Source organism: Musca autumnalis, unplaced genomic scaffold, assembly GCF_047663935.1.
Source record: "Musca autumnalis isolate F117 unplaced genomic scaffold, ASM4766393v1 scaffold_4, whole genome shotgun sequence".
Taxonomy (NCBI): domain Eukaryota; kingdom Metazoa; phylum Arthropoda; class Insecta; order Diptera; family Muscidae; genus Musca; species Musca autumnalis.
Genome location: NW_027411977.1, coordinates 117,115,420 through 117,135,329, shown reverse-complemented (window position 1 = coordinate 117,135,329; position 19,910 = coordinate 117,115,420). Strand labels below are relative to the sequence as shown.

The window sequence follows — 19,910 nt, the reverse complement described above, 5'->3', positions numbered from 1 at the left end:
TTGGCAACACAAGTGTCTCATCAGCAAACAAACGAACGAACAAACGAATCTGTTACCCAAAGCCAAAAACAAGTTGATATAGGGAATCGGTTCTATATTACAGAGTATGTTGGTCGGGTAACCAATAACATTTATGAGAAATCTTTTATATAAGTTCTCATAAGTTGAACTAATTTAGAAATAGAAATTTTTGACCTAGAAAGCTTTGCATATCAGGCCGTGGTATACAAGAAATAATCTAAAGAAATTAAGTTGACTGCCGAAGGTTTTCAGAATGTGTCAGATGAGTTTAACCTCTGGGGATTAATTGTGACGATTGTTGCCTATAAAACAAGTGTAAATACCGGCATAACGAAAGGCGTTGCTTTCGACTGCAGTAAATGTTCGAAGTGAAAAGTTACCCCATACCCAAGTTCAACAGTCGTGATGGATAGCTTTCTTTGCCTTGTTATGGATGATGAGCTTCATGTGTCAACTAAATAACAAAAAATGGAGCAATTTTTTGTGCAGGATTTGACAAGCAATTATGATCAATTGAAAGCAGCCTTCAGCAATGGTAAAAGAGACGGCTGGAGAGACGACATGAAGTTTATCTTTCCCTTACTCGTGTCTACCGCCACTTCGCTGAGAGCAGTGAAATCCCTTTTGTAAAATTACAGCAGATCCATTCTATGAAGAAACGACATGCAGTTTAGCTTCAACCTCATTCGTGTCTCCGCCACTTCGCAGAAAGCAGTGTGCTCCTTTTTGTAAGGTTGAAGCAGATCCTAAGCATCTCCATTGCACTCTCGTGCTATTCTACACTATTTTCACATGTAATTCGAAGAATTTCAGTTGTAATTTGATTATTTCATTGGAAATTCGAAACATTTCACTTGTAATTTGAGAATTCCATTTGAATTTCGAATTATTTCATTTGTAATTTGAATTTTTCTATTTGTAATTTGAATTTTTCTATTTGTAAATCTAAGTTTTTCATTTGTAATTCGAATTACAGTTAGGCAAGAAAAGTATTGCAAAAACCAAAATTGTAGAAAATTTCATATTAATTGTTCGTTTATGGCAACAAATTATGTAAAAACTATACGGGTTTTTGTGCAAATCTCTTGGTATAGGTCCTTACAATAATATTCCATCAAAATATGCAAAGGTTATTTGCGATTTATAACAAATACGGTCAAAAATAAGAATTAACTACTACTTGGGGGTGACAATAAAAGTATTGCAACGGGAAAATCAGTACCATAAAACTACAAAATTTTTGCAAATTTTTGCGGTCATTATGCATTTTTATGACTTATGCGGCTAATAATAGACTAACAGTATTGAATGTAATAAAGTTCAGTGATAAAAAATGCGGTCATGGAGGGTCATCAGGCAGGTAAAAAACGCATGGGACCATATTAACAATAAACAATGACGAATCGGCCACAGGCAAGTATGCCAAGAATGAATATTTGACTCAATATGTATTGTAGGATAATGGAACAATGCAAAACAGTCCGATTTTGGCTTTGAGAACATCGAAATACCTTTGGAAAGTATATGGAAAAAATTGACACCAGTGTAGTATTTTGAAACGACCTACGACAGAGCACTATTTCGTCTCTAAATGGTATTGATATGATTTAATTTTTACTAAGTGGATAGATATTATCCTCTGCTATCATAATAAATCCAAAAAATTGCGCCAAATTCAATAAAACCCATCAAATATGGAAATTAAACCGCTACTGGAGAAGCTTAAATACCGAATATTTGGGTACTATATTCTTTACCATGGAAAATAGTATGCGAAATTGGGTTCACGGATATAATAATGATTGGGAAGACATCCCCACTGACATCATTAAGAAATTTGTATAAGCATTAGTCTGAAAGTCAGAAAAATCGATCCCGAAAGCTCAAACAAAGTCAACTACTACCATTCTAAAGACCAGATAATGACATGGTAATCTTATTTGTGTAAATTGCCGATGTAATACAACAACACAAAACTCTTAAATACATCGGGCCAACATCCTGATATCAACCCTCATAAAATTTTTGGGTCCAATTTAACAAAAAACTCCAAAAACGTCCTCCAACGAAGGATCAAGATTTACTAAAAATTGGGGAACCAGTATCCTTAGAGTGGAACATACCCAGCCTTAATTTTTGGTTTAACTAAGGTCATTAATGCTCTAATGAATGTCCAAAGTGGATAGACAACTCATTAAGGAACATACCTTTGGCAATTCTCGAAGAAACCATCGATTTGATAATTTTTGCAATACTTTTATTGTCACCCCCAAATAGTAGTTAATTCTTATTTTTGACCGTATTTGTTATAAATCGCAAATAACCTTTGCATATTTTGACGGAATATTATTGTAAGTACCTATAGCAAGATATTTGCACAAAAACCCGTATAGTTTTTACATAATTTGTCGCCATAAACGAACAATTAATATGAAATTTTCTACAATTTTGGTTTTTGCAATACTTTTCTTGCCTAACTGTATTTCATTTGTAATTCGAATTTTTCTATTTGTAATTTGAATTTTTATATTTGTAAATCGAAGTTTTTCATTTGGAATTTCAAATGAAAAAAAAAAATTCAAATTAAAAAAATTCGAATTAAAAATGAAATAATTCGAATTTCAAATGGAATTCTCAAATTACAAATGAAATAATTCGAAATTCAATTGAAATTCTCAAATTACAAGTGAAATCTTTCGAATTACAACTGAAATTATTCGAATTACATGTGGAAATGGTGTAGTTCTTTTTGCGTTTTATCTGATGTCTAAAATTCGGATCAGAATGCGTAAAGTTTGTTCATACATTTCTCCTTACCCATGTGCTGATCGTCAGTTCAGTAGTCAATTATTTCGCGCTGTAGATTTCGAAGAACTCTCACTCTGTAGCTTTAAATGACTAGCCAAAACTCTGAAATGCTCAAATACCTATTGGAAAAAATGATAAATCTCCAAACAACAGTGGCCGAATCTACCAGAGCTATGAGAACAGAAAGCCTTTATTGGAGGTTTCTAACGAATTGAAGAACTAAAAAAGAGTTAAAACGATCAGAGACATGTCCCTAAATTGCTTTAACAATTTCCAAATTATGTATGGCAAGTACCCCAAGGAGACTATATTCAAACCTGATCTATGAATGACTGGAAGAAATATTACACATTACAAATTTCGACCACTTCGGCCATTCCCTTCGCACCATTTCAGCGAAAATTTTTGAACTTTTGTGGGTGAGCCATCATGGTGCAGTGACCTTGCATTCAGAAGGTTTGCGGTCCTATCTCTGATCAGAACATCGACATTTTCGGCTAAGGCAAATCCTTTGGAATAACGTTGGCTTACATTTCATTAACAAAAACTTGAGGGAGGCCGAAAATCGGCCGTTGCGCAAAAAACATAAGCCGTGCGTGAACAGATAATGCAGGAAGTGTCCATAAAAGCACTAATTTTTCAGGAAGGGTCTATAGAAGCAGCCTTTTATTCAGAAAGGGTCTACAGATGCACCCTTTAATTCAAAAAGGGTCTACAGCTGCACCCTTTAATTCAAAAAGGGTCTATAGAAGCACCCTTTCATTCAGAAAGGGTCTATAGAAGCACCCTTTTATTCAGAAAGGGTCTATAGAAGCACGCTTTTACTCAAAAAGGGTCTATAGAGGCAGCCTTTCTTTCAGAAAGGGTCTATAGAAGCACCATGTCTTTCAGAAAGGGACTATAGAAGCACCCTTTAATTCAGAAAGGGACTATAGAAGCACCCTTTAATTCAGAAAGGGACTATAGAAGCACCCTTTAATTTAGAAAGGGTCTATAGATGCACCCTTTCATTCAGAATGGTCTATAGAAGCACCCTTTCATTCAGAAAGGGTCTATAGAAGCACCCTTTCATTCAGAAAGGGTCTATAGAAGCACCCTATCATTCAGAAAGGGTCTATAGAAGCACACTTTCATTCAGAAAGGGTCTATAGAAGCATCCTTTTATTCAGAAAGGGTCTATAGAAACACCCTTTCATTCAGAAAGGGTCTATAGAAGAAACCTTTCATTCAGAAAGGGTCTACAGAAGAACCCTTTCATTCGGAAATTGTCTCTAGAAGCACCCCTTCATTCAGAAAGGGTCTATAGACGCACCCTTTCATTCAGAAAGGTCTATAGAAGCACCCTTTAATTCAGAAGGGGTCTATAGATGCACCCCTTCATTCAGAAAGGGTCTATAGAAAAATTTATATAAAATTTGGTATTTAGTATTCGGTATGCCGATAACTGCTTCAGAGAATTGTCGGCATAGGTCCACGGTTTTATATAGCCCCCATAGAACTGTACCTTCCGATTTTCGGTGTTTTGAAGGTTTTAGTCTCATTATCTTTCTGAAATGGCTAAAATGTAATATTTAGTCCTTGTTAGGGTAATTTAGGAGAAATTTCGGTATTGGTCTATGTTAACATATAGCCTCCATAGAACGGTACCTGCCGATTTTTACTACTTTGAAAGTTTGCGCCACAGTACCTTACTGAAATGGTTAAAATTTGGCATTTTGTCTTCTTTGTGGCTAGAAAACTTTCCTTAAATAAATTTGTCAGTATAGGTCCACGTTGAAAAGTTATAGACTCAATATCAAGGTATTATCCACATTATCTTAACGAAATGGCTTCCCCCTCAAAACTGCCTGTATATGTTCACCTTTTTATATGTCCCCCCATAAAAGGGTATCTTCCTATTCTAGGTTTTTGAAAGTTTTAGCCATGTTATTTAACGAAATGTCTAAAAATTGTTGTTCAGTCTCCATTGGGGGTGTCATTTAGAATTTTCGGTATTGGTGTCTGTTTACATATAGCACCCTATATAAGATTTTACTTTCATTATTTGACAGTAATCGCTGAAATTTGGTATTTAGTCTTTGTTAAGAAAATAAAATATTTATTCAGAGAATTGTGGATATAGGTCCACGTTGTGATATAGCCGCCATAGCACGGTACCTCTCGATTTTCGCTATTTTAAAAGATTTTACTACATCATTGAACCGAAATCGAATTTGATTCGGTTCCACTGAAAAAAGCGCAACACTCACTTGACTTGAATAAATAACCAAAAAAAAAAAAATTACAACATCAAAATAAGTCTTATATTTCTTGGCGAGAAGTACGTTTTGTTTTATTATGACCAATTTTTTATTACAGATGGCAGGCAATTCCAACACTTTTCTTGTTGAACGGACATAAAAATGACATTTAAAAGTAGCAATCGCCAATGACTTCCTTGTAAGGTTTGTACGTACATATGTATGTATGTGTAATTTTTGTCACTCGCGCCATGAATTACAAATGAATGCAGTTGTAGTTTTTTAGTATTGCTGGTATTTTGGCAAGATTTACGTTTAGGCTGGGCATTGAAGTGCGCCTGAAGTGAGGCTATAATTTTGTTTTAATTTACATTCTAAACATAAATGGCAAATAGCGGAGAGTTTTTGGAGCCAAAAACTAGTGATCAAAAAATATAATTTTTTTTGCAAAAATAAAAAAAATAAAATAAAATAACACTAAAAAATCCGCCAAAGAAGAGAGATTTATTTATGTTTTTATTGTTGTTATGATTTTAAAATTTAAGTAGCGACACAAGTATGCCTATGGGAAATATAAATTATCAGTGGGAAACACACACACACATACGTACATGATATGTGCCCAATAGAAAGTGTCTTTAAGACAACATTGATGAATCGTACACGACATTTCCAATTCGTTCACGACTCCTTGCAGACAGCCCTTTGGGATCGTTTACGACTTTTTCACACAAGTGTCCCAGTATTCATGCACGACAACTTGGGCGACAAGGTAAGCGAAGCTGTCGTCGACGACGACTTCGAAGACCACAAACCCATTATTTCGTTGACGACAGCTTTACAGACAATGTCTTGCTATTTGTCGTTAACGACCCTACTAAAGACAATTTCATTTTGTTGTCGTGTGTCAAATTTTTATTTTTATATTAAAAATACAACATTTTATAAATGTTATCTTATATTAATAATGAGTCGTTCCTGAATATTCTCCGATCCACCTATTTTTGAATTTATCCGCGCCTCAATTTCTCATCACAACCTATGGAGGGGTGACCTCCTTTATATATGGATTCTCTAAAAAGAAAACATTATGAATGGATGCTGACAATAACCACTAAAATAATCTATAATCTTACCATATATTACTGCCGCATCTTTAAAAAACGCTGGGATTTTCGGAATTTTCAATGACTTCACTACATATACATATGTATTAAATGAATAACTTAAATTATTTTTAAAGTTCCTTAATATAATTTTTCTCACTCACCGCTCTTTAGTTAAAGCACACTGTTTAGTGTTGACGTGATTTCAGAATTTGATGATTTTTTTATCTTACAATTATTCCAAAATGAATATTGTATATTTGAATCAATATGTGAACAAACATTTCATAGCAGGCTTTTTAAAAATTTTTGAGTTTTTTGGCACGACACTTTGCAAGACATGGTCATGCATCGCGTCGTGCATGACAATTTCGGTAATTTCGTCAACGAATCGTCGACGAAAATGTCGTCGATGACTTGATTTTCTATTGGGTGGTTTGTAAGTCTGTAGACACAATAATCGTTTTACATGTATGTGTATTTCCTGAACTTTGTGTCATTCCCTGTCGCTGTGACTTTATAATCCACTATAGAGTCAATCAAACAATTGGAAAATAAATTAACATTCTTAAATCACTTTATGGTCATTGCTTATTTTTTGACCACAACAGCATATATAGATGTTAATCTCTTGACACTCGGAGAGGAGTGGCAAATGCCGGATGTTCCATAGGAATGCGTATAGTTAAAATAAACTGGCCACAAGTCATGTCTGTTAACACTCACCAGCATAAAATGTTACAGTAGCGTTGCAGTGGCAAAAAAACTTCACAACAATTAAAAAAAATTCAGACGTAATTCATTTGCAGATAGCTATAAATTAACAAATATTTTTTTCTCTCTGGTTTACACTTTGTACCACTCACTACATGAAACGGGGTGCATAGTGTTAAGTTGTGCATTTGTTTGTAACACAGTTAAGAAGAGAACTGATAATGGATATAGGATCAAGGATGAGATTTTTAAGATTTAAACGCAATTTATTCAAGCGATCTATGCTAAGGTTCTAGCAACCGCTGATGATCCAAACAAAGAGCCAGCCTGTTGAGGAATCTCTTTTTTATTGACTGCCGAGAAGGTTAATTGAGATACCAACGTTTTTAGAGAGGACACACACACACACAAGAGAGGACACACACAAAAGAGCTCATTTTACTGTTATATCTTTTATTGTAGTCAACATCTACAAGAGTCAGTTAGGTCGCATATGCTTGGCATCTGTCACGCACACACACACACACACACATGCGTATACAATGCTGCTAATATTTCAGTTGAATGTGAAGGTAATTCTAAGGACAAAAAAGTATGCGAGTATAAAATAATGTATTTATTTAAATAAAATAAAATTGTAGATGCCGCTACTGTAATTACAAAATAACACCGGCAAATGTATTTTTTTTGTCCAACCAACATTTCACTGTGTGTGGGGATAAATGTGTCGTTGGCAATGCAATTGAGGGTGCATTTGTCAGAGATGTAAAACAAAACTGCAGAGGATTTCGACAAAATCACTAGAAAATCCGAAGAAAACATTTTTAAAAAATACAGTCTATACATGATTACAATGACTACTCGCTGTTAAACAAGTCAGAAACTATCAGTCAGCTGTGCCGACAGAGATCGGCACTAAAAAGAAGGTTTTTTGAGTTTCTCAGGAAGTATGGACTTGACAACCCCCCACCCCCCCCCCCCCCCTCTAAAAAAACTGAGCCGTGGTAACTAGGACAGCATACACAACATGTTGCCAAAAATTTAGAAACGATCCCAGCCAAGTCCTTAAACTGCACTCTTTCCAAACTTTTTATGGAAGGTACCCGAAGGAGTGGTCCGATGTAGTCAATATTCTGACATAATACGAGTCAGTAAGAAATAATACGATGCACAACGTATGCAGCAAACGGTTTCTCCATTCGACGGTTATCTTACGTACTACCCAGTTTAGTTGGTGCCGGCGTGCTTTTGTGGAGCTTTTGGCGAGGAAGTATGGACTTGTCCCAGAAAAAAATTGTACCGCCGTAAAGGGGACCGCAAGGAAAACCTGCTGAAAAAATTTCAAAACGAACCGAGAGGAGCTCTTAAACTTTTCTTTTTCCAAATTTTAGGTGAGAGGAAGGTACACGAAGGAGGGGACCGATTACCCCATCACATGAAATCTATTGTTCCCTACGAAAGTTATCGTTCACGCCATTTTACAGACAAATTTTGAGGGGAGGTATCCGAACTTAAAGGTTGGGCAAAATATTACGAAGTGCAAAAATTAGTTCGAATCGGTTGATCCGTTCGAGAGTTATCATGCGCACCAATCAGTCAGACAGACAAATGGACGGATGGATTTGGGTAAATCAACACCAAATTGTCTGAAACGGGTTTCGATTATCGATTCAAATTGTATATATGGGGGTTATGACTTTTTGACTTTTTTTTGCCTATAAATGCATGAAATAACATTCATTCCATTTTATTATAAAAAAAGTTTCCGCAAAAACAAATTTAAAAAAAAAAAATACTATGCAATGATTTTTTTTTTTCAAAAAATTATTTCCTGTTTCACGAATGAATGACCTTTTGCCTATTAATGACTAAAATAGCTTTTATTCCATTTGAATATAGGAAAAGGTCCCGCAAAAACCACTTTTGTTTTTTATAATATATGAAATAAAGTTATATAATATACAATGATATATATGTAATAATACAATGATAAAATTAGTGAGAAACACGGTTATGCCTTGCGCCCCTATAGCTTGTTTCAGTTAAATATCTGCTTACAGTGACTTCGAAAAAATTTCAAAAGTTCTGAAAAATAAAAACTTTAAAAGCTTTTTGTGCGGAAGCTTTTTATACCCTACACCACTATGTGGTAAGGGGTATTATGTGTTAGTGCATTTGTATGTAACATACAAAAGGAAGCGAGATAGACCCATAGTTCTTTCTAGGGATATACATAGAATCACTTTCTGAGTCGATTTATGCATGTCCGTCCGTCCGTCCGTTCGCAACATACAGGTCGCATTTGTTGACCGATTTCGCTGAAAATTGGGGAATAAAATTTTTTTAGCCGTCGGAAGATCAAGTTCGAAGATGGGCTATATCGGTCCAAGTTTTGGTATAGCCCCCATATAACGGTACCTCCCGATTTAAGGTATTTTAAGGATCTTAGCCGCATTTGTTGCCCAAACCAGCTGAAATTTTACATTTGAGGTTCCCAATGGCCGCGAAATTGCTCCACTAAAAATTGTCAAGATAGGTCCACGGTTCGGTATAGTCCCCATATAACGATACCTCCCGATTTAAGGTATTTTATGGATCTTAGCCACATTTTTTGCCCAAACTAGCTGAAATTTTACATTTGAGGTTCTCAGTGGCCGCGAAATTGCTCCACTAAAAATTGTCAAGATAGGTCCACGGTTCGGTATAGTCCCCATATAACGATACCTCCCGATTTAAGGTATTTTAGGGATCTTAGCCACATTTTTTGCTTGAACTAGCTGAAATTTTACATATGTGGTTTCCAGTGGCCACGAAATTTCGCCACTTAAAATTGTTAAGATAAGTCCATGTTTACATATTTCGACTGGTGTAGGGTATTACATAGTCGGCCCCGCCCGACTTTGGTCTTTTCCTACTGGTTTTTTATCGAATCACTTTAAAATTAAGATTTTATGTAATGTTAGGTAAAAACTCATCAAAATATCATACAGGGATAAGAGGTTGTAAAAAAGTCATAACCATAGTATATACCCTCTTTAGCCTAAAGACTGAGGATATAAAAAATATATCCTTTTCATCAAAATTGGTCCCTTGCGGAATGTTTTTTTTTAGAAAAAATTCCATTGCAATAGGAACCGCCAGGATAATCTGTTGCAACCTGCGATGCTAGACATATCACTAAATTTCCCCCATAAAACGGTACCTCCCGATTTTCGGTATTTTGAAGGTTTTGCCACATTATTTTACTGAAATGGCTGAAAATTGGTATTTAATCTTCTTTGGGGCTACAAAATTTTCCCCAGAAATCAGTCAGTACAGGTCTATGTTTTGATATATCCCCCATAGGACGGTATCTCCCGATTTTCCGCATTTTCAAGGTTTCATCAACATTATATAACAGAAATGACTGAAATTTGGTATTTAGTCTTCTTTGGAGCTAAGAAACATCCCCCCCAGAAATTTGTCAGTATAAGTCTACGTTTTGAAGGGTACTTCCCCATTTTCGATCATTTGAAGGTTTTAGCCAGATTGTCTTTCCGAAATGACTGAAGTTTTACATTCCCCAGAAAATGGTCAGTACAGATCCACGTTTTGATGTAGCCCCCATAGAAGGTACCTCCTAATTTTCGGTATTTTCAAGGTTTTAGCCATATTATCCTACAGAATTGGATAAAATTCCGTATATAATTTTTGTGTGGGATACAAATCATTCCCACTGAGAATGGTCGAAGCAAATACATAATCGTTTTGTCCCCATATATTGTACCTTCCGATTTTCAGTATTTTGATGGTTGTAGCCAGATTATGATACCGAAAGGACGCTCCCAACCCTAGGAGGTACCTCCATAATATACGATGAGCAATGTTGCAGAAGTCATCCGGAACGCGAAATCATCCAAAGCGTTAGGCCCCCACGGAATCTCAATGTTAATGCTGAAGCATCTGGATCAATCTGAGCATGAGTAGTTAACAGGTGTACTCAATCTATCGTTAGCCACCCATATTCAATCAGAAGCCTGGAAAGTTGGCAGGGTGGTCCAGCAACTGAAACCAAGGCAAGGATACCAGCAGATGTGAATAGTACAAGCCGATTTTTCTCTTGCCGCCATTAGCAAAGATTCTAGAGGCACTACTCCTCTGCATGATAAAAAGCAGTTTCCCAGATTCCGTAAAATCCACTGCACCACAGCAGCATTACACGGCATATCCATACATATCAGTTGAGGACTGATCCAGAACATACCGTGTGACCGAATGTGACCTTCGATACCGTCAACTACGCCAAGCTGTTCGGGGATGTAAATAAGACTTCCATCCAGTCGGGTTTGAAATCCATGTAGAGTGAAACATGGATTTCCACTAAGACGGGGTGATATCTACGGAACTGTTTAACCACAACCATTCTGAAATTCCATATCCTCCAAACGTCATAAAGATCCTAATGTATGCGGATGATTGTGCGATCTTGGCGTCTGGTCCTATCGGATCCATCTGGGGAATATGAAATTATCCGACACTGAAACCACTGTCTACCACTGTGGATGGCTGAAATGAGGATCCCCCTGAAAATATTGGTTGATAGTATAGTGCACATCATGTTTAAATGATTCGCGCAAGCCATAGCTATTCGATTACATATCAAGATCAGAAGAAGTAGGTTCTGAAGTCACTGGTACTTGGTGTGCTGACAAAAAAACTTAGTTGATCACTTATAAAGCAATAGACCGGTGTGTGCTAAGCTATGCGGCGCCAGTGTGGTATACGAATGTTCAAACTTGCCAGAATGTCGCCCTGAGGACTGCAACAGGGTGCCTCCCCATGATGCCAGTGGACTATCTTCATGAGAAGACGACGATTTTATCTGTACATCAACACAACAAGATATTGTCGATGCAGTACCTGCTTGGGTTTAACTGCCGTGAGCACGATTTAGTGGACAGGCTTCCCCCACCCAGGCATGTTAGGAACGATCTTCATTACCTGGAGAGGGAGTTCGAAAGGTACAAGCGATAATCTCCAGATCAACGAGACTATCAGACAGGTTTGGAAACATTCCCACTGATGTAGTTGCACAGGCAGTACGGAGATACAGTGTGAAAGCCGTACTTGGAGACCACCCCTCCATTTATCGGCAGCTGCCAAGGCAAACGCGAGTGGTTTTAGCTCAATTGAGATCCAGACGATGCCATCGTGGTGCAATAGTAAGCACGTCCGCCTTGCACTCTGTGTGCCCGGCTTCGATTCCCAGACCGGGCAAAAACATGATACTGGCTAAGGCTCTGATGATGTGATGTTTGTAAGTTTTATCGTGTTCGAATTCGCTACAAGTGTTGCTGTAATAGCTGCAACCTATTTAAACGATGAAATGCAAATTATTTCTCATCTTAATTGTCGTTTAGCATACAATTTGCAACAGCCATACATACGTGCCACCACCGATGTCGCCAAACATAAAATAACCGTAATGACATAAAATAAATATCATGGTAGAGTTAACAAAAATGCAATTAATTGCGTGTAAATTAATTTGAAATGAAAGCGTGCAACTTATTGAATATAAAATACAATAGTGGGCAGGGCAAAAAAGGTATAAAAACAGAATTGTTATTTTTATTACAACTTTAAACGTTTTCTGTACTGTGAGTAAACATATTTTGCCCGAATAGATGGTGGGCGGGGGTGAAAAAATTTAAATGTATTATATAAAATATTGTTGTTGCTCTTTCAATGTTTTTTTACAGATCTTCGTTACACATCAATTGGTTGGTCATTGTTGGTTCCGTAACACACACACACACACACACACAAAATGTCTATAAGAAATATTTACATACATAAGTTGCAGGAGGATACGATTCCTTGAATTGGTTATCGTTTTTACACAATGTTTTCACTTTTAAGGTGGGTTTTTAACGTTTTTTGTAACGATCTTTTGGGAAAGAACAAGGTAAGTAGACAAAATCAGGGATTGCAAAAAAACTCCACTCACGATTCGATAGTAGGCATGGGTGTTTGTATTTGTGTGTTTGGGAGAAAAATTCTGCAGATTGAATGGAATTTTCGTACCGTATACACTATCCATAACACACTTTAAATAAGTACATAAATTGCAGGAGGATATGATTCCTTGAATCGGTTATAGTCTTTCTGCAATGTTTTCGACATCATTTTTTAATTTTTTATGCCACTTTTCAAGTGAATTGTTAAAATTGTTGTGTTAACAACGATGGGTTTTCAGGCATGGTGGATGTTTGCGTCAGCATTTTGAGGAGCAATTTTTTTGGAAAAATCTCTAGAACAATTTTAACAGGTATGCACTGATAGCATATGAAAAATAACCACACATTTTTCTGGGAAATACTAAAGCTTCCGAAATAGTTACCTACCATCGTTTTTACCTCAAACCGTGCTGAAGCAATCAACAATTTAAATAAATTTTTAATGTAAATTACATATGAAGTGCATAGGGAGGACATCAAGCGTCCAGTAAATCTTCTGATGTGCATCAGTTGAAAAAATGTGTTTTTTGTTGGCTGGAATATTTCTGGTTATTTTTTATGGAATGTGTTGTGGTTTTCTTTTTTTAGAAATGGCGAAATGTGAACATTTTTCAGACCAAATTATTCACCTGCGTTACTTGCATACGTCATGTGGGCTTTCATAATGCATTATTGTGAGCGTAGTGATGAAATCTGGCTGGAATACTGTTGCATCATATAGTCGGACACGAATTGGCCCTATACAAGTGAAGCAACCAATTTGACATTGTTTTTATTGTCTTTTTAATATTGTCATTGTTAATATTTTTACAATGAAATATAGAATTTTTAAATTATTTCTGTTCCATAATGACACATAGCCGAAGGTAGCGGGAATTTAAGACAATTGTAATTAAAATTGGTGTTAATGTTTTCTCTTTACCTTCAAAGTTAATGGCTTAAAAGATCTTGGAAATGAATTCAACACATTGAACTCCTGTAAATTTTATGACATATACAGTGGAAAAGGTATAATAAATGGCATTTTTGCGAAATTTTTAAGACATATGCAGCATAACTTAAAGTTGTTAGCAGAATCTACACAAAACAAAGTAAACTATTTACCGGTAGATTCGGCACTAGGGTGGGGCGATTTGTGTGGATGGAAAAAAACCTTAATGAGCCCTTCGCGTTTCTGATTCCTGGGATTGAACTGAGCAAAATAGTCCACTGGACCATATATCTTCCGTGAAAATCGAGCCTCCCGATTTTGACTTTAAGTTTTTCATCCACGTTTTTTGGACATTTTAGCAAATAATGGCCAAACCGTTGAGATTTTCGATCCAATACAAAGACAAAAATTGACAAAACTCGGGAGGCTCGATTTTCACGGTAGATATATGGTCCAGTGGACTTTTTTGCTCAGTTCAATCCCAGGAATCAGAAACGCGAAGGGCTCATGGAGGTTTTCAAATCGCCCCTGCCTATTCGGCACATTTACAACTCAAAACCTACAAAGACAACTGGAAGAGGAACTCTCAAAAAATTGTATTAACAAGTAAGAACGGCGTTAAGTTTAGCCGGGCCGAACTTGTTATATCCTCCACCACAAGTTGTATTAAAGTAAAACTGAACAATTAGTTTCCTTTTGTTTATGAAGAAGACTAAGTACCAAATTTCAGAAATTTCGCTAACGCTGAAATTTGGGAGGTACCGTTCAATGGGGGTTACAACACAACGTGTATATTTACCGACAGATTTCTGGCGGAAAGAAGACCAAATACCAAATTTCCGATATTTCGGTAAGGTAACACTGAAATTTGGGGGTTACATCACAACGTGTATCTTTACCGACAGATTTCTGGCGGAAAGAAGACCAAATACCCTGGTGTATCGGTAAGATAACACTGAAATATGGGAGGTACCGTTCTATGGGGGTTACACCAAAACGTGTATCTTTATCGACAGATTTCTGGCGGAAAGAATACCAGATACCAAATTTCCGACATTTCGTTAAGATAATGTTGCTAAAACCTACAAAATACCGAAAATCAAAGTTACGCTTCTATGGGGGATATAGGAAGACGTGGACCTATACTGATTATTCTCTTCAGGAATATTTTATAACCCCATGGAAGACTAAACAACAAGTTTCCGTTTTACGGTGGGATATTGACGTCACATTCTTCAGAAAATCAGGAGGTACCTTATACGGGGGCTATATCGAAACGACGAGTTTCAGTAGGAAAGGTTTTTACCTCCAACGTAGACTAAATACCGAATTTCAGCCATTTCAGTGGGTTGTTATGGCCACAACCTTCAAATCAGGAGGAACCGTTCTATGGGGGCTATATGAAGGCGCGGACCTGTAGCGACAAATTTTTTTGGGGGGGGGGGGGGAAGTTTTATACCACCAACGAAGACTAAATGCTAAATTTCAGCCATTTCAGTAGAATATCGAAGCCACAAACTGCAAAATACCGGAAATGTGGAGGAACCGTTATGTGGGGGCTATATGAAGGCGTGGACCTATACCGACAAATTTCAGGGGAAAATTTGTATAACCCCAAAGAAGACCAAGTAAAAAGTTTCAGCCATTTTGGTGAAATATTGAAGCCGCAACCTTCAAAATACCGAAAATTGAGAGGTATCGTTCTATGGACCAGTAACAAGTTTCAGTTATTGTGGTGAAATATTGAAGCCGCAACCTTTAAAATACCGAAAATTGAGAGGGGGCTATATGAAGGACCTATCCCAATAAAATTCTGGGGGAATGTTTTATACACCCAACGAAAACGAAGTACCAAATTTCAGTCTTGCCGGTGTGATAATGAGCGCAAAACCTTCAAAATGCCGTAAATCGGGAGGTACCGTTCTATGGGGGCTATATCAAAACATGGGCCGATATAGCCCTATTGCAATACCAAACATCCTAGGGTAATAGAAACTTCTATACCAAATTACAAAGCTCTATCTTAAAAATTGCGACCTATATCTTGATTTAACAGACGGACATACGGACGTGGTTATATCGACTTAGAATTTTACCCAAATCAAGAATATAGGTACTTTATAGGGTCTCCAATGAATATTTCGATGTGTTACAAACGGAATGACAAATTTAATTATACCCTCCATTATATGGTGGAAGGTATAAAAATTAGAAAAGCTGCCATTCATAGGGCTGTAACTTTTGAATCACTGTCGTTGGTGGCCCAAATCATTCGAGAAGAGAATTATTAGTATAGGTCCACGTTATGATATAGAACGGTACCTCCCGATTTTCGGTATTTTGAAGGTTGTGGTCACAATATCCCACGGAAATGGGATGAAATTTGGTACTTTCGGCTCGATGGGCGTATAAAACTTTGCACCAAAAATTTGTCGGTGTAGGTCCACGTTTTCAAATAGCGGTTCCTCTCGATTTTTGGCAGTTCTAGTCACATTATCCAATCGAAATAACTGAAATTTCATTTCATTTCATTTATTTCATACATAGTAATGCATAAGCTAAACATAGCCAACATAATTTACATTACAATATACTTAACCATTTAAATAGCAACTACTATAACAATATTAAATTCGTAATACAAAATTAATTATAAACCTAAAAACAATGCAAAAGGCATAAATAGTGGTTCCCCAAATGCATAAGTAATATCAGAATGATTATTACAACGTAATAAAAAATTCAATGAATTTTATCTTATATGAATTTTATCTTATATTATAAGAACTACTCTGGTAACACTGTTAATCAACAGCAAATTAAATTCGATTAAGGGCAAATTCAGCATATTTTCTTGCAAATATATGGACAGGAATTGCGAAAGTACGTAATAGCACGGGAAGTTGGTTCCATATCCGTGCTACCCTTACAATGAACGACCGCTCGAAAATCATGGAAGAAAAGTGAGGAAATATAAGTTGTTTTTGGCGATTTGAACGCGAAAAAATGAACTTGATGCGCAACAACTCAGGGCAATTAGTGTGGACTATAGAATAAAACATTTTCAATAAACGTTGTTCAACATATGTGTTAAAGGGAACTCCCAAAAAATGCAGTGAGTAGCTGGAGACATGATCATAACGCTTTAACTTAAAAACGAAACGCAAAATCATGTTATACAACCTCTCAATCTTTCTTAGATTGTCCTGGCAAGTGCCAGAAACTATCTCAATACAATATGACACACGAGACATGAGCAAAGCAAATGCAAGACGTTTCCGAATAAATTGCGGCAAATACAAATTGCTACAGTACAACTTGCGCAAGGTGGATACTACACCAGAATAAAGAAATTGAATATGGTTGGAAAAGTTAAGTCTATCATCAAGAATACAGCCTAAACACGTCATTTCATCCACAAGTTCTATATTAGATCCGTTCATGCATACGTAAATATCTGGAGATGCACTTCTCATAGGCTTAAATAGCATAGATTTCGAAATTTGGTTTTGGTCTTCCACGTCGACGTCATGTAATAGCCCCCATAGAAGCGTACCTCCATTTAGTTTTCGCTTGGGTCTTTAAATAGCCTCCATAGAACCGTGCCTAACGATTTCGGTATTTTGATGATTGTGGCCTCAATATCGCACCCATAATACTGAAGTTTGGTATTTGGTCTTTGGTCTTTGCTAGGGGTACAAAACATAGCTTCGTTTCCGTAAAAAAACTCGTAAAAGAGAGAACTGCAAAAAAATTGTTCTCGCACACAAGATTTTGAAATAGTTCGGGAACGGAAAAATGGAAAATACGTCAAAAAAACTGAAACAAATGTCAAAGTCGGCGTATCAGCCAATCAGGCACCGGCAACCATGTTACAATTTGTCGTGTAAAAAGTTTTTAACGAGAGCGTCATTTAGCGAACGCTTTTTCGGGTAAAATGTGTAAAAGTGGTAAAAATTGTAAAAACTTTTGAGTTCTGGAACAAAGCTATTATAACAGGTACAAAACATTTCTGGAAAAAACAGACAGCTTAGGTCCACATTTTGGTATTGCCCCCCCATATACCGATATCACCCGATTTGAGCTTTTTTGAAGCGAAAAACTGTTAATTTTTCATTAAAATCGAAATTATGACTTTGACAGTTCACTATTTTTTTAAATGGATATGTTTGAATACCGTTCCGCTTAAGGGCAAGATTACTATGTTCTTAATGTTTCCACAAAAATATATTCGTTTATTCGGTTTATTCGCTTTAGCAAAAACAGTGTTTGGCAGGCGGGCATTTATCAGAAAACTATGCAGTATTTAAAAAAATGGAAGTACCTGAAGGTGTGCCCTTTTATATGAAAAAGAATTAAAAAAAAAACTTTGGTAGATTTCTTGTAAAACATGTAAAAAAGTATCAGTCGTCTATGCCGACAGAGATATACCCTCAGCCTATGTAAATTAAAACTTTCATCTACGTATAGACCGAATCTATTTAGGCTCTTATCAGAATTTAGGCCTTTTCGGACATTTGAACTTACCGAAAAAATGTGGATTAGGATTGAAGTTCAAAAGTATTGCGGAGGAGGTATGAAATGGGCCGATATAGTCTATTATGGAAGTGGATCTTATTTTGGGAGTCATATCTTTTCGATAGATATCGTGCCCACTAGTCATATAACTTTTCGACCTGTATATGCATGGATTTGTCCACAAAAAACATAATATCGCTATAAACGGGACCACAACGAACAGCATCTGTATACATTTCCAAAGGATCTTCGAGGAGACCCTAAACTGCACTTAGACACAAATGTTAGTTGGGAGGTTCCTTAAGGAGAGGACCGATATGGGCCATTTTAGAAGTTAAGCTAAATTTGGACGAACTATTAGGAGATCAAAAGTTTGGACCTAATTGGTTGCCCCGTTCAAGGCATATCGTGCATACCATTTTAGTGACATTTTTAAAATATTTTGCTCATATGAAAGTGTATAAACTCTCGTTAGCACAAATGCTGGGGGCATACAAATTCATGAAAAATGGATTTTTTGTTTCTCCCTATGTGACTATAAAGGATTTTGCCACAATTACCTCCTGAATTGGATATAACTTGGTATTTTGGAGTCTCAATGGTTTTTATCTATAAATATACTCTACACCTCTAGGGAATAAGTCCTATGGTGGAAACAGAGCTTAGCACTGTCATAAACGAATGGGAACTAATTGTTCCTATTTCAATACAATTCGTGATGGAGGGTATAAAAAGTTTGTCTCAGCGGAAATTAACGCCATTCGCACTTGTTACTAATATTTAATGTATACATTTCTACAAATTTTAATTACAATAAATATAGCGGAACATGACAATATAATCTTTAATATCCATCCATCTAATAGCAATTAGGCAAAAATATGATATTTTATCGAAATCATAAAGAGGCATGTGGCGTATAATGAATTTATTGCTGCATTGTAATGCTGTGATGTTGATTATACGTTTCAATGGCACTTAAGTAGCTAAAGCTATCATAAGCAATAAACATTGAGGCTTAACTTTTCAAAAAAAGGTTTATTTTTGTTTTTGGTGTTGCTATGAATTATTATTGAATCCTTTACAAAAAAGAAAAAAAACATACGAAAATATTTGCCACAAGTTTATGATGATTTTTATATGTGTGTGTATGTATGTATTTCATCACGTTATTAACCATAAAATATTTATAACATACTTGTACATAGAACGTACGCGCACACACATACACATGCATATTGTCTATTGGCTGTTTATTGCATATTCCACAATTATAATTTAATGTCGATTTTATGAAGAGTTATGACATTATATTGTATTCAGAAAAGGTTTTGTTTTCTAATTAAAATGAGTGACCATCGAAATACAAATCATTGAAATTCATAACCGACCAACCAACAACCAGTAAAGTAGGTTGCCTTGCTGGTTGTGGTGCTGTTTCTTGTTTCGTTTTTATATATTTGCGAAACATAAACATAAATAAATTTATATTATTAGCTTATATTGGCCCAATGTGGTATTTACTTTATGGTGTTATATATAAAAACAAATTTTCATTTTTGACATATGAAAG

The 19,910-nt window shown here is 36.1% G+C and overlaps 1 protein-coding gene and 1 long non-coding RNA gene across 16 annotated transcripts in view; both read right to left on the bottom strand.

The window, feature by feature from the left end:
- LOC141403343 (uncharacterized) overlaps positions 1-19,910 on the bottom strand; it is a 564,369-nt gene that overhangs the window by 53,053 nt on the left and 491,406 nt on the right. The gene's annotated exons all lie outside the window — the stretch shown is intronic.
- LOC141403345 (uncharacterized) lies at positions 6,057-6,603 on the bottom strand. The gene is made up of 3 exons (XR_012412774.1): positions 6,340-6,603; positions 6,206-6,265; positions 6,057-6,143 (listed from the first exon to the last, which is right to left on the bottom strand). It is a non-coding gene; the product is annotated as an uncharacterized lncRNA (long non-coding RNA).